This window comes from Physella acuta, unplaced genomic scaffold (genome assembly GCF_028476545.2).
Source record: "Physella acuta isolate Inbredline_101_S28 unplaced genomic scaffold, ASM2847654v3 ptg001280l, whole genome shotgun sequence".
Classification (NCBI taxonomy): Eukaryota; Metazoa; Mollusca; class Gastropoda; family Physidae; genus Physella; species Physella acuta.
The window spans coordinates 131,277-145,469 of NW_026732795.1; the positions used below are offsets into that span (position 1 = coordinate 131,277).

A 14,193-nucleotide genomic window follows, 5' to 3' on the forward strand; every position below is an offset into this window, starting at 1 on the left:
ACTACAAATTTGATATGATACTAAAAAATGAAATTTCATCAACCTAGCTATAATTACTCACGTTGCGTGTTCAAAGACATACGTGCAAAATTAAGTTTTTCTGACTCGGGGAGGTGTAAAATGTCAGAGATTTGTGAAAATTTCGATTTTTTACACGATTACAATACTTCTACACTTCATATACGAGAAAGTAAAGTATTTAAGTAGGCAAATTGAAATTAACTATTGATTGCAGACTTCTGTGGTATGTCCAGAAAGAACTTTTAATTGTAAGCTTTATGACATAAATTTTATAAAAATATCTCAATAAATAAAAAAAGTTATGAGATTTTTAAAATAGCAAAATTTGGTAAAAAAAAACAACAGATTTTCAAAAAGTGCCAATTTTGAGAACCCATATTTTCTAAACTAAATAACATAGAAATGTAAAAATTGGTAAAGTTGCTGCACAGTTGGTAATATATATGCCCAATTTTTTTCAGTCATCTAAAATGAGTCTTTCTAAGGTAAAAAAAAAATATAATTGAACATTACGAAGGCCCCCCCCCCCCCCCCCCGAAATTTTTTTACCGCCCCCCCCCCCTCAAACGAAATGGAATTTATATAATTTATATAGAAAATATACTTTTAACAGTGTCCGCCCCCCCCCCCCCCCGGAGAAAAAAAGTCTGGAAGAAACACTGGGTATTTTAAACACCGAATGTGCAATACGTCCATCCGATAACAATGTTTCAGCCATTCCTGTAGATGCAACGGTTATAGGAATGTCTCCCCTGGCTCTGATGGTGTGAATTAGTAGCTTGTACACAAAGGCTTTCCCTGTTCCTGCGGGACCATCTAAGAAGAAGCAGGTTTGCCGCGGTCGGGAGTCTGTGTATGCAGCGTCCAAAACAGTGTCAACAGCGTGCTTTTGTTCAGTGTTGAGTTTGTCGTAGTGTTCCATAGAGTGGACTGGGAGTGTTCAGCCTGAGCGTGGAAGATGAATGAGCGCGGAAGATGAATGACACATTAGAAGAATGTCAGTGAGGGGTAGGTGTAATTTGTGCAGGTTGAGGCCATGTGGTTGGAGCATGTCATTTATTTCTGCGCGAGCATACATGCAAGCGGTGCGTGTGGAATATGTTCTGAGAAAGTCCCCAGAAAGGGAGAGTTTTAACTTAGCGTGTCCCAAAGGTAAGGAACATACATTATGTGGTTCGCCGAAGACACAGATGAAAACGAAAAGTTGTCGCAAGAAGGATGGCATTCATATCTCAGATGCCTCTGTAAGAGTATCATGCCATGTCTTCTCGTCCTTAAGAAGACCCAATTGTTGGCACGCCCCTTTGAAAATGTTACATTCCACGCCGTTGACAGTTCGTAGGGAGTGGAAACTTGTGATGCTTGCTCAGTTACTGAATGTATACGGAGAAGCCTGAGGTAATATAAATAATGTTCGGTGCCGTTAACGCTAACGACAGGCATTCTACTGATCACCTCTGCGCCTCCTCTAATTTTCTTTTGCCATTTTCCAGAGGATTGTTAGAATGTGTAGTAATGTTGGGAAACATCAGTGCTTCCGTGAGTAAGAAAGAACAACTGACAGGGCGTCAATCTGCAGGGGGTGACAGAATAAACTGTCTAGGCACATGTACAGTAGATATGAGAGCAGGATGTGTTGTCACCAAATGGAGAACTCAATGTTGACATTGAGGAAGATTGTTTCCCAGGGTTGAAGTTTGTTTCTAATGGCTTGTGGTAACTTGTTGATGGCTTTTGTGTGAGCGGGTGAATGGATTTTTTTGTATTATTTTATTTGTTGCGAATCTGGGAGTGCATGGTGGTCCAATGGGGAACAGCACGGGGTCCCCCTTCCGCTCGAAGCGGTCAGTATAAATTGACCGCTCGGAGTGATTTTCTTCCTTTTTTTGACCCGCGGCGAGATGTAGGTCGGGTCAGGTTTCTGCGTGGCGCACCGCACGCGTGGAGGTATTTGTTTTTTTATACTTTATCTTTATGTGATTTGTATGAATGCGACTGACGATGTTTCTCGTTTTCTTTCATTTTCGTCTAAAACGAGATAGTGAGCATCGGCATGTCTGGTATGCACGTGGTGTGTTATTTTGTTATTTTGAATTAAAATGTATTTTTGATGTTTTCTAAACCCTTGGCGTGTGTTTCGGACCACGTGGTTTAGGCCAGTGTGTTTAGGAGTGTTTCCTAAACTGGTGTGAATGCGTGTGTGCATTTACCTGATTGTTTTATGATGTTGTTATTGACTAGGATTGGCTTAGTCAATAGTCAGTTGGTTAGACAGTAATTAGATTAGTATATTTTAGTTGCCTCGAGTTTTAGGTTGTTTAAAATTAATGTGTGTGCTGTTTCGTGCAACGTCATGTTGAGTATCGCTTGCTTTGTGTCTGCCTTCATTGGGGCCTTAGCGGAGTGTGTTAACGTCAATGTTATCAATATGGATATTGTTTATGTAGACCAATGGCTTCGGGCTGCTCCTTGTGTAGGAAAGATTGGTTCTACAATGAATTTGTTTACACGTTATTTTTAAGTTGCTAGTTCTTCTTTAGACAGTGGTTAGTTGTTTTTGAGAATTGCTTTTAGAATTGTAATAGTAGGGATTAGTTTTACTCGAGGCTTTAGCTAGATAGTAGTAGGTAGCATTTTGAACATGTGTATATATTTATGTATATATCTGCCATTACCATGCATTTTTCTTATGTTTTCCTTTTCTTTTTCTCTTCCCCCCCCCCTTTCCAGTGAGGTTGCTTGTGCAACTTGGCTGGGTGTTTTGTTATATATGAATTGTTTTGTTTGGTGTAAAAAGTTTGTTGTGTACGTATTGTTTTGTACGTAACGTATTGTACGTAGTGTTTTGTTTGGTGTGGACTTTTGGATGTCGAGAATGGATGAAGGGAGGTTTCTGTGTGCCAGGGCCTGGACCATCCTAGACATCATAAGTCGGCGCAACACCATCAAATGGTCAAACGTAATGTTTTGTGTGGTGTAAAAAGTTTGTTGTGTACGTATTGTTTTCTACGTAATGTGTTGTACGTAAGGTATTGTACGTAGTGGTTTTACGTAGTGTTTTGTTTGGTGTGGACTTTTGGATGTCGAGAATGGATGAAGGGAGGTTTCTGTGTGTCAGGGCCTGGACCATCCTAGACATCATAAGTCGGCGCAACACCATCAAATGGTCAAACGTAATGTTTTGTTTCGTTGAGTTCTGCTTGTATTGTATGTCTTGAGTGTTTTGTTACGTTAAAGTTCTGTTTTGTTAATCTATTTTTTATTTATATAATTTTGGTTCCATGCAATAAATTTTATTAAATTGTTAAAAGTTTTTTGTTTTTAATTTAGACTAAGGTTAGGTTATTAACCAGTCTGGGTTTAGCCGGGCTTGCACTGACCGGACGGTAGTTAGTTAGATAAGCCTAAGGAAGGGTAGATAGATTTTAAGGTATCCCCCCCTAGCAGGGCTTACATTTGTAGACGTGACAGCGGCGCCCGTGTCCACCAGAAACATCATAGAATTATTTGCTACTGTCACCGTCACCAATACCGAAAACCCATGGGTAGCACTTCGGATTGAAACCGTTGTCGTTGTCTCTCTGACCACGCCCATTTCTTTGTTGCTTGGCGCGGCCTTTAGAAGTTTAAAGTATTTTCGTTGTTTGTGTTGTCTGCAGCATTCTGTTGGACTTCATTAATTCTGGCTGTAGCTTGGGTCGGCCGGGCTTGTTAACTATTTCTATTACTTGACAGATGTTGGTTAATTTCTTGATATCGACTATTTCTAGGGCAATTTCTAGCCAAATGTCTGCCCCCACAAGTGTAGCATCCCGAATCTCTGGGTCTGCGTTGATTACTTATTACCATCTCTTGTAGTCTCTTCACCTCCTGCTGTAGACTATCTATCTGGCTCTGATCCTGCACCGAACACATTTTCGTTTTTGTTGTACTATCTCTAGCACTGAGGTATTCGTCCAGAATGTTTCTGGGCGCTGGGCGGCAATGATACCCGCGAGGTGAGGATCTTGTAGCCCCTTGAGAAAATAGCGCAGTGCAACTGTTGCTTGGTCAGGTGACGGGAAAGCCATGGCCGTCAGTCGTTTCACATCGGACGTATATTCAGCGGTTGTCTCCCTTACTGACATCTTTCTGTTTTCTAACTGGGTCAGATGCGTAGCGGTGCCCACCCTGGTATCGAATCTAATGCTCAGTGATGCGACAAACGTTCCAAGTGTTGCTCGGTTAATTTGAGTGAGTTCAAGAAATGCTAAATTGGCCCCACTCCCTCCAAACAAGCTGGTAGATGCAGTAGCTGTCTATCTTCATCCCAGCTGTTAATGCGAGATATAGCTTGAGACTTACTCCAAAACACTTGAAATTATGAAATGGCGCTGACCCGTGGTAACGCCTGGTTCATGCTTAATGGTCGCTCGTCTTGTCTTGCTATTCTCAGTTCTTTAATTGTTTCTTGGAGGTATCTTTTTTGTGCCTGGAGTTCGATATCTGCCATTTTTCTTTTTCTGTACTAACTGTCTGCTGTCAGTCACTCTAGTTGCGTGTTTCTTTCGCTGCCACCAAATGTAACGTGTTCACTGCTAAAATAAACCGGGAGTGATCTCCCCTAAACTTTCTCGAATATTCTAATATAACACTACGTGGGATGTCAACTCGGAATATAGACATGATTTTTGTTTACTTAAACTTTTAAAAATAGAATAAAATCTAGTAGAAAAAAAAATGCGCACCAAGCTAGCACCGAAACCAAATGTGCGTAATAGTGCGCAATATTATTAGTACTTTTAAAATTTACATTAGTTTTTTGAGAAATCGGAAGTAGCGTAAATTACTACTTCCGGTCAACGGAAATTACTCAAAATTTAACAGAAGGTAGAGAATTAGATCTTTTACTTACATGTGAAATTTCATTTATCTATCTTAAATAGTACTCAAGTTATAGGCTTTTGAAAAATTCAAAGTAGAAAAAGTACCACTTCCGGTTGTCGGAAATCGCTCAAAAGTTGATACGGATCTACGATTTTGATATAATACTTATATATGAAATTTCATCAACCTAGCTGTAACGGTACTCAAGTTATTGTGTTTACACACGGACACACACACAGACACACACACACACACAGACATACGGACAAGATTGCAAAATTATGTTTTTCCGTATCAGTGAGGTGTAAAACGTCGAGATTTGTAAAAATCTCGATTTTTTTTTTTTGCACGATTACAATACTTTCTCTATAGGCCTACTACGTATATACGAGAAAGTAAAAATGTACTGTTCTTTTTCTTTTCTGTTTCTCGCTCTCACTCTCGGTCACAGACGATAATAAACCGGGAGTGATCTCCCCTAAACTTTCTCGAATATTCTTATATGAAACAACAGGGAATGGCAACTCGGGACATGATTTTTAATCCATTTTAAATACTTAAACTTTTTAAAATAGAATAAAATCTCGTAGACAAAAGAAATCGGAAATAGCGAAAATTATTACTTCAGGTCAACGGAATTTGATAGAAGGCAGAGAATTAGATATTTTACTTACATGTGAAATATCATTTATCCATCTGAAATACTATTCAAGTTATAGGCATTTGAAAAATTCAAAGTAGAAAACGTTCCACTTCCGGTTATCGGAAATCGCTCAAGTTGATACAGATCTACGATTTTCGGTGGCCGGAAAGAACCGCAACGGAAAAAAGCGCAACGGAAAAAAGCGCAAAACAAAAAGCGCAACGGAAATAAGCGCACACGGAAAAAAGCGCAAAGAGAAAAAAGCGCACACAGAAAAAAGCGCAAAGAGAAAAAAGCGCAAACGGAAAAAAGCGCAAAGAGAAAAAAGCGCACACAGAAAAAAGCGCAAACAGAAAAAAGCGCAAACGGAAAAAAGCGCAAAGAGAAAAAAGCGCACACGGAAAAATGCGCAAAGAGAAAAAAGCGCAAACAGAAAAAAGCGCAAAGAGAAAAAAGCGCACACAGAAAAAAGCGCAAACAGAAAAAAGCGCAAACGGAAAAAAGCGCAAAGAGAAAAAAGCGCAAACGGAAAAAAGCGCAAACAGAAAAAAGCGCACACGGAAAAAAGCGCAAACGGAAAAAAGCGCAAACGGAAAAAAGCGCAAACAGAAAAAAGCGCAAACGGAAAAAAGCGCAAACAGAAAAAAGCGCACACAGAAAAAAGCGCAAACAGAAAAAAGCGCAAACGGAAAAAAGCGCAAACGGAAAAAAGCGCACACAGAAAAAAGCGCAAACGGAAAAAAGCGCAAACAGAAACAGAAAAATGCGCAACCAGAAAAAACACAACGAAAAATGTGCAAAAGAGAAATTTAGCACAAAGACCATATGGACTAGATGACACATTTATACATGACTGTTAGGGCTGCTGTGAGAGTGTCGTGTTTGATCACGTGATCTACTAACATTTAAAGCGTACCACTACCATCTGCATTCCCATCACCACGATACAGGCGATAATCACTTTACACAATGCCTATTATTTTCTTGGTCAATAATTATTCAACTACTATTCTCGTATAAACATAAAACTATCGACATTACACGAAGTATCTTTCACATTCTCCCTAGTCCGAACTACCTAGCTTGCATACTATAACAACCCGTTCCTATGGCAAAACTTCACTCTCTTTCATCCGCGTCATCAAACATGCATTCGTCATATCTCTCGTAACAACATTCATTCGCACCAAAATAACAATTTTGTATTTAATATTTTTTCACATCATGACGCACCTACCTACCTACCTACTACCCACCTACCTACCTACCTACCTAACTACCCACCTACCCACTTACCCACTTACCCGCCTACATACTTACCAAACTACCCACCAAAAAAGTTTCGGCGAAGTTCGTAAGTTTCGTAAACTGTACTAGACATCATTTTTTTAATGAAAATTCATTGACATCATTGACATATGTTACATATATGTTACATTTTGCGACAACCTTAATTAGTGCGTTGGGCTTGTATGAAAACTCACTTCGAACTAACTCAATTACATGCTATTTATTTTAACATTTATAAACTTCATCTCTCTTTGTTTCTTTATAAAAAGGTTACGGAAGGTTTTTAAGGTATTTTACTGAAATGTTTACCGGACGAATGCAAAATGATATAAACAACCATAGCTCTTCTGTTATATAGGCTACATGCAGTGTTTCTTCCAGACTTCCCCCCCCCCCCCTCAAACTGTCGATTGTACCTCCCCCCCCTCAAACTTTCGATTTGCATATATATATATATATATATATATATATATATATATATATATATATATATATATATATATATATATATATATATATATATATATATATATATATATATATATATATATATATATATATATATATATATATATATATATATATACCGAGGGGTCTATTGGGGGGGGGGGGGGTTATGACCCCCCATAAACCCCCCCCGCCTACGCCACTGCATATAAGTATTCGCATAGATTTAGAGTAGCGTCCCTTTTGTTTACATGTTTTCATTACCCTTCAAACAAAAGTCTATTTTAGTTATATTGAGATTAAAGAATGTAAATAAATAGTATACACAATTCTGTAGAATAGGAACGATTGGGAGGGAAGTGACATTTAGCGCAGTAAATTTAGAGGTTAGGTAGGGTATAATAAATGGTGGGGTTAGGAAAGTTAAGGGGTCAATTCTCTAATAGGCAATCTATGTCTCTTTCGTACTTTCGTGTTGGTTTATTGTCGAACCTGTCCTCACCTTACATCACAACAGTTGGGTGACGCTTACCGCGTAATGATAAAATAAATAGCATTTAATTGAGTTAGTTCGAAGTGAGTTTTCATACAAGCCCAACGCACTAATTAAGGTTGTCGCAAAATGTAACATATATGTAACATATGTCAATGATGTCAATGAATTTTCATTTAAAAAAATGATGTCTAGTACAGTTTACGAAACTTACGAACTTCGCCGATACTTTTTTGGTGGGCAGTTTGGTAAGTATGTAGGCGGGTAGGTGGGTAGGTGGGTAAGTGGGTAAGTGGGTAGGTGGGTAGTTAGGTAGGTAGGTAGGTGGGTGGGTAGTTGGGTAGTAGGTAGGTAGGTAGGTGCGTCATGATGTGAAAAAATATTAAATACAAAATTGTTATTTTGGTGCGAATGAATGTTGTTACGAGAGATATGACGAATGCATGTTTGATGACGCGGATGAAAGAGAGTGAAGTTTTGCCATAGGAACGGGTTGTTATAGTATGCAAGCTAGGTAGTTCGGACTAGGGAGAATGTGAAAGATACTTCGTGTAATGTCGATAGTTTTATGTTTATACGAGAATAGTAGTTGAATAATTATTGACCAAGAAAATAATAGGCATTGTGTAAAGTGATTATCGCCTGTATCGTGGTGATGGGAATGCAGATGGTAGTGGTACGCTTTAAATGGTAGTAGATCACGTGATCAAACACGACACTCTCACAGCAGCCCTAACAGTCATGTATAAATGTGTCATCTAGTCCATATGGTCTTTGTGCTAAATTTCTCTTTTGCACATTTTTCGTTGTGTTTTTTCTGGTTGCGCATTTTTCTGTTTCTGTTTGCGCTTTTTTCCGTTTGCGCTTTTTTCTGTGTGCGCTTTTTTCCGTTTGCGCTTTTTTCCGTTTGCGCTTTTTTCTGTTTGCGCTTTTTTCTGTGTGCGCTTTTTTCTGTTTGCGCTTTTTTCCGTTTGCGCTTTTTTCTGTTTGCGCTTTTTTCCGTTTGCGCTTTTTTCCGTTTGCGCTTTTTTCCGTGTGCGCTTTTTTCTGTTTGCGCTTTTTTCCGTTTGCGCTTTTTTCTCTTTGCGCTTTTTTCCGTTTGCGCTTTTTTCTGTTTGCGCTTTTTTCTGTGTGCGCTTTTTTCTCTTTGCGCTTTTTTCTGTTTGCGCTTTTTTCTCTTTGCGCTTTTTTCCGTGTGCGCTTTTTTCTCTTTGCGCTTTTTTCCGTTTGCGCTTTTTTCTGTTTGCGCTTTTTTCTGTGTGCGCTTTTTTCTCTTTGCGCTTTTTTCCGTTTGCGCTTTTTTCTCTTTGCGCTTTTTTCTGTGTGCGCTTTTTTCTCTTTGCGCTTTTTTCCGTGTGCGCTTATTTCCGTTGCGCTTTTTGATTTGCGCTTTTTTCCGTTGCGCTTTTTTCCGTTGCGGTTCTTTCTGGGAACCACGATTTTCATATCATACTTATATATGAAATTTCATCAACCCAGCTGTAACGGTACTCAAGTTATCGTGTTTACACACACACACACAGACATACGGACAGAATTGGATAATCCAGTTTTTCCGACGCCAAAATTTTGATAGGCCTACATCTGGATGTATAATTTTAGCCCGATTAAAATAAGCCCTCTACATCCCGGATGTGATGGACTGGGGAGTAGAACGGTGAAAACTGTCCAAATTTAATGTAATTTTTGTGCACGATTACAAGACTTTCTCTATACTTCGTATATACGAGAAAGTAAAAAAAAAAATCATAAAAAACGTTTTAATAACAAGCTTTTATGTAATAATGCACTAAAAAGTAGAAAATAAATTTTACACTACTATTTAAATTACTATGCCCTCTAAGTCTAACCCGCCGGTTTATATACAGTGGCGTAGCTACCGTAAAGCTAGCGTAAGCAAGGCATAGGGGCTCAAGGTATATAGGGGCCATTTTCCCTCAAAATAAAAATTAAAACTTTTATAATGGAATTTTAATATTTGTTATATATAAATAATTTTAAAAAAGAAAAAGTTTAAAAGTTCCAAAAGCCCCCTCCCCCGTATCGGCAGTGAGATTCAGTGTGTGTGTGTGGGGGGGGGGGGTCAAACAGAGCCCATTCTTTATAATAACACTACAGGCGATATCACTTTGTCGTGCAAGACATTGAGAGAATCAGCCTATAAATAAACTTGAACTTTGACTAGTAAGTTAAAATGCATTGCTAAAAACTGACTGGAAAATTCCATACCACCACCTTCCTCCCCCCCCCCCACAGACCTGCACCTCCCTCCCAACTGTCTGCCCTTTCCGAAATTCCATCCCACTAAACATCAATGTTAACAACTGAACCATTTTTAAAAACAACAACCATGGACAGTGTTTTCACAACAAGCGAGGTTCAACATTTATCAATGTTTTTCTACTAATTTTACCATAATTACATTTTTTAATCTAATTAATCTTCAATCAATATGGCACTACTAACACTATAACGTTTTGGTTTTCATCCAATCGCCAAAAAACTTTGGAAAGTCGTTGAGAATATTCCAGGCAGTGTTTTTATTCCAGATATTTTTTGAAAAGGTGCATGAAAGAAACTCTGACTTTTGGGAAGAATTCTGCAATTATTTTTTTATTTTATTTCGGAGGGCGACGCCCCGGCAGTAAGGCGGTGCGGTTTGACACTCGGAGTTTCCCAGCCACAATCTTTGCACCAGTGGCGGAACTAGAAAAAAAGGGCCACCCCGCAAAAAAAAATTCTGGGCCCCACCTATATATATATATATATATATATATATATATATATATATATATATATATATATATATATATATATATATACAAACATTGGATACTCATTACTGGCCTGATCGAGTTTTGAAAAAAATCTTTTTTTTTAAATTTAAACAAATTAGATCCATATCATGTCTTGTGTGTGAGTGCATTAGTCTGTTTTGAATTTATTATTTTTTATTTTTTTTTAAGATTAAGAACTAGTATTTTTTTTCTCTTTTTTGTGTGTGTGTGTGCCTCAGACATGTAATTACAGCGTCAGTTGTGTGTGTTCGCTTTAGTATTACAGTTTTCATCACCGGCTTGTGAGGACTAATACAGATTTAAAATAGTAATATTACTTTCTTACTTGTAGCCTACTTTCATTCGTTTAAGATCGTTTACTTATTCATAGATCTAATACAAAACGTCTAAATATAAATATTTTTAAAAAATTAGGAACTAGTTTACTCAATATGTTTGCTGTAATACTGCCCACCTTCTAGAATTTAGGCCGGTCAAAAGAATATAAAACGTGGAAGTTGTGTATGTGTAATGGTTTCTCGTGTTTTGTTTATTTCTATGTTGTTTTTTTTTATTTATATTATTTGTTTTAAATATATTTCCTTTTTATGTCGTTCTTTAGTATGTATTTTTTTTTAATAATTAAGAGAAGTAATTGCTTTTTAATTTGTTCAGTACAAATAGATTAAAAGGAGCTTAGGAGCACCCCTATGTTTGTTAACTATTCGGCGTTAAGTAAAAAATGCAAGAAAATTATTTTTTTTTTACCGTAAAAAATTTACTATGGTCGGCTAAGGGCCCCTAAATGCCGTGCCCCCCCCCCCCCCCATTGCGGGGTCTGGCGGCACTGTAGTTCCGCCCCTGCTTTGCACCTTGGTTAGGTGTCTGGAAGAGCGGAACAGCGTTAGTACTTGATCCAGCGGTCAAACTGCACAAGCGCATTGGCCGACGCCCAGGCGGCCGTGTACCACGGTATCTGTTTTAATGAGCGCCATGCACTAGGAATACGGAGTGATACAGTTTTAGAAACACAAGGACATACTACTACTAATACACAATTGGTAACGTGTTGATGAAACCCTTACAAATTGTTTTGCTACCCTGGTATGTAAGACTAGATCGCAACAACGCGAACGTGTAAGCTAGTTGGTTTAAACATTCTTTAACATTTCACGGTGATCGCAGCCGATCCTACACTATTCGGTATAGAATAAGGCTATAGATTTTTTCTTATTTAATTCTGTCGTTGAGACTCTAATTATAGTTATAATAAACTTATCATCTGAAACCACAGACAATTTCCTTTATAATGATTCAAATTACATATATTTATTAAGATACGAATTTTCTTCTTGCCCTGCTAAGCACAATTTACTATTGACTGATTCCTAAAAATTCACTACAATATATTAAAGACCATTTGCGCACTTCTCTCTCTGTCCGCAAAATATTTTCACAACATTTGAGATCAGTATCTTCAGCGATATACGGAGAACTTGATACAGACTTTTGTTGAAAATAATATAGTGGATGTTTTAAATGTATAAAGTATAACCTAAATTTTATTTAAAGTAGATAAATAAAAATAAAGGCATATTCGAATGTAGAAACACAATTTTAATTATACAATCGAAAAAGTCTTAATAGTTGTGACAAGAACGCAATAAACAATGACGTAACAATAACATGCCACATGTTTACACTAAGGAAAAACACAACACTAATGGCGTACGCTACGAAATACTTACATTTTTCTCGGTCTAACTAATACAAATTACTTTTTAAAAAAAAACAAAACATAATGACCATTGATTAGCCGGGTTTTTATCGGAATCATTTACGTCTCTTAATCAGTGTGTGGATTTAATATAAAATAGTGTTTTATGTTGACTAATAATGTATATAATTTAGTTTTAATTTCTCTAATAGATATTGGTAGCGTATGAGGTTTAAAAACAAGTTAATAAAAAGTCTAGTGACAATTTAAGCGCAATTTCCTTAAGTAATTTTTTGTGACCGAACGAAAGGATATTTATGAAAACTTTCTTCGGCAATATTGTTCTAAATTATGGCAGGAATCGATTGGTAAATGTTTCAAGTCGCTAAGTGGTCTGGTTGCTGAGATATGGGCAAAAAACTGCATTTTTTCGAGTTTTTTGGCTTTTCCGGGAAATCCAGGAAGGAATTCCGGGAATTTTTCGGCCCACAATCATCCTCGGAACTTGCTTAACATATTTGCTTTGGAACTAGTCCTCGATATTGCTTCGTTGAGGAGGAGATACGACTTAAAGCTGCGGACACATATCCATCCAGAAATGACGATTTAATAATCGCAATTCCTGTAAGGAAATTGCGCTAAAAACTGTTGAGAATTTGAATTGGTTATTGGCTGTTATGTGAAGTGCTTTTTTTTTTTAAATTTAATAGTTTATTATCAATTTATTTCAATTCTTTGACAGCTAAACCTGGGGGCAAAGATTGTCTAAGTTTCTCAGCCTTTTCTCTGTCCTGGATTACCAATGTATACAGATAGCGACTGCAGCGAACTTTGAACTTCACATTGTCCTTGTTCTTCTTGATTTTCACAGATTTGGCATCTTTTCTCTTTGCTGTTAAAAGGAAATCCTTTATTTCTTGGATTTGTTTAGGCATGATTGTGGTTCACCGATTAATTGGATTATGTGCGATTGAAAAAAAAACCCTCAATGTTATGTGAAGTGCTTATGGCTTAAGTTTAACAATCTGAGTATTTTCATGTCTTGGAAAACTTAGTGTAATATTCACATACTAATTACTCGCAAGGCTATTAGAACTGCAAAGGCTTCCTTAATAGTATAAATCAAATATTATATTAAATTAACTTTAGATATTACTTTTTATAATTTCAATAAAATTCATAACTTAACATATAACGAAATATTTATTTAAACGAATGCTATACTTTGTGATCTTCGTTTTCTCTTTAAAATAATATAAATTTGTTTTAAAAATTATAACTTTAAAAAGTTACCTTCCCTGTACATAGGCCAAATGACGTAATCTTTGTTTACATTTTCACAAACAATTATTTATATAAGAAAATATAGCTTTTGGAAAAATCTAACGACCCTTAGGGTTTTTCCGAACGGGAAATAAAGTTTTATTGTTACCCTCCAGGGTCGGTCTACGACCTCACAAAATATTAGGGGAATCGTTTGTCAATTTATTTATATATATCTCATAGAGAGAATTTCACTCACGGTCAATTTTCCGCCCTTGTCGAGGGTTTTGAGTCTGACCAACAGTTCTTCCATAAGTCCTAGTCATCTATAGAGAAGCATGCAAAAAAAAAAAATAGACAATTGTACAGAAGTTAAGTACCCTAAAATTTGTGTAGAATTTACACTGTTTTTCACATAAAATACAAACTTTATATAGGGAAATACGACTGGTCAGTTTTTACCCATTTCCCGATTTTTCCCGGACATGGCAAGTTTTTTGTGACACCCCAAGGCGTTCTCCTACCACCTCACAAATTTCAAGGGGGGTCCGACAGGTTTGCCCAACGGCCAAGCCATTTACATATAAGCATGCCAAAAATTAGCCAGATGTAAAGATGGTAAGTGCCTTAAAATTCGTTTTGAAATTACCCTCTGTTTTTCCAATAAAATACAAAG

At 37.2% G+C, this 14,193-nt stretch overlaps 1 long non-coding RNA gene across 1 annotated transcript; it reads left to right on the forward strand.

Moving 5' to 3' along the window:
- Positions 1–1,390: 1,390 nt before the first annotated feature.
- On the forward strand, positions 1,391–3,292 carry LOC131957933 (uncharacterized). Its single transcript, XR_009389151.1, has 3 exons — positions 1,391–1,968; positions 2,752–2,849; positions 3,051–3,292. It is a non-coding gene; the product is annotated as an uncharacterized LOC131957933 (long non-coding RNA).
- Positions 3,293–14,193: the final 10,901 nt, after the last annotated feature.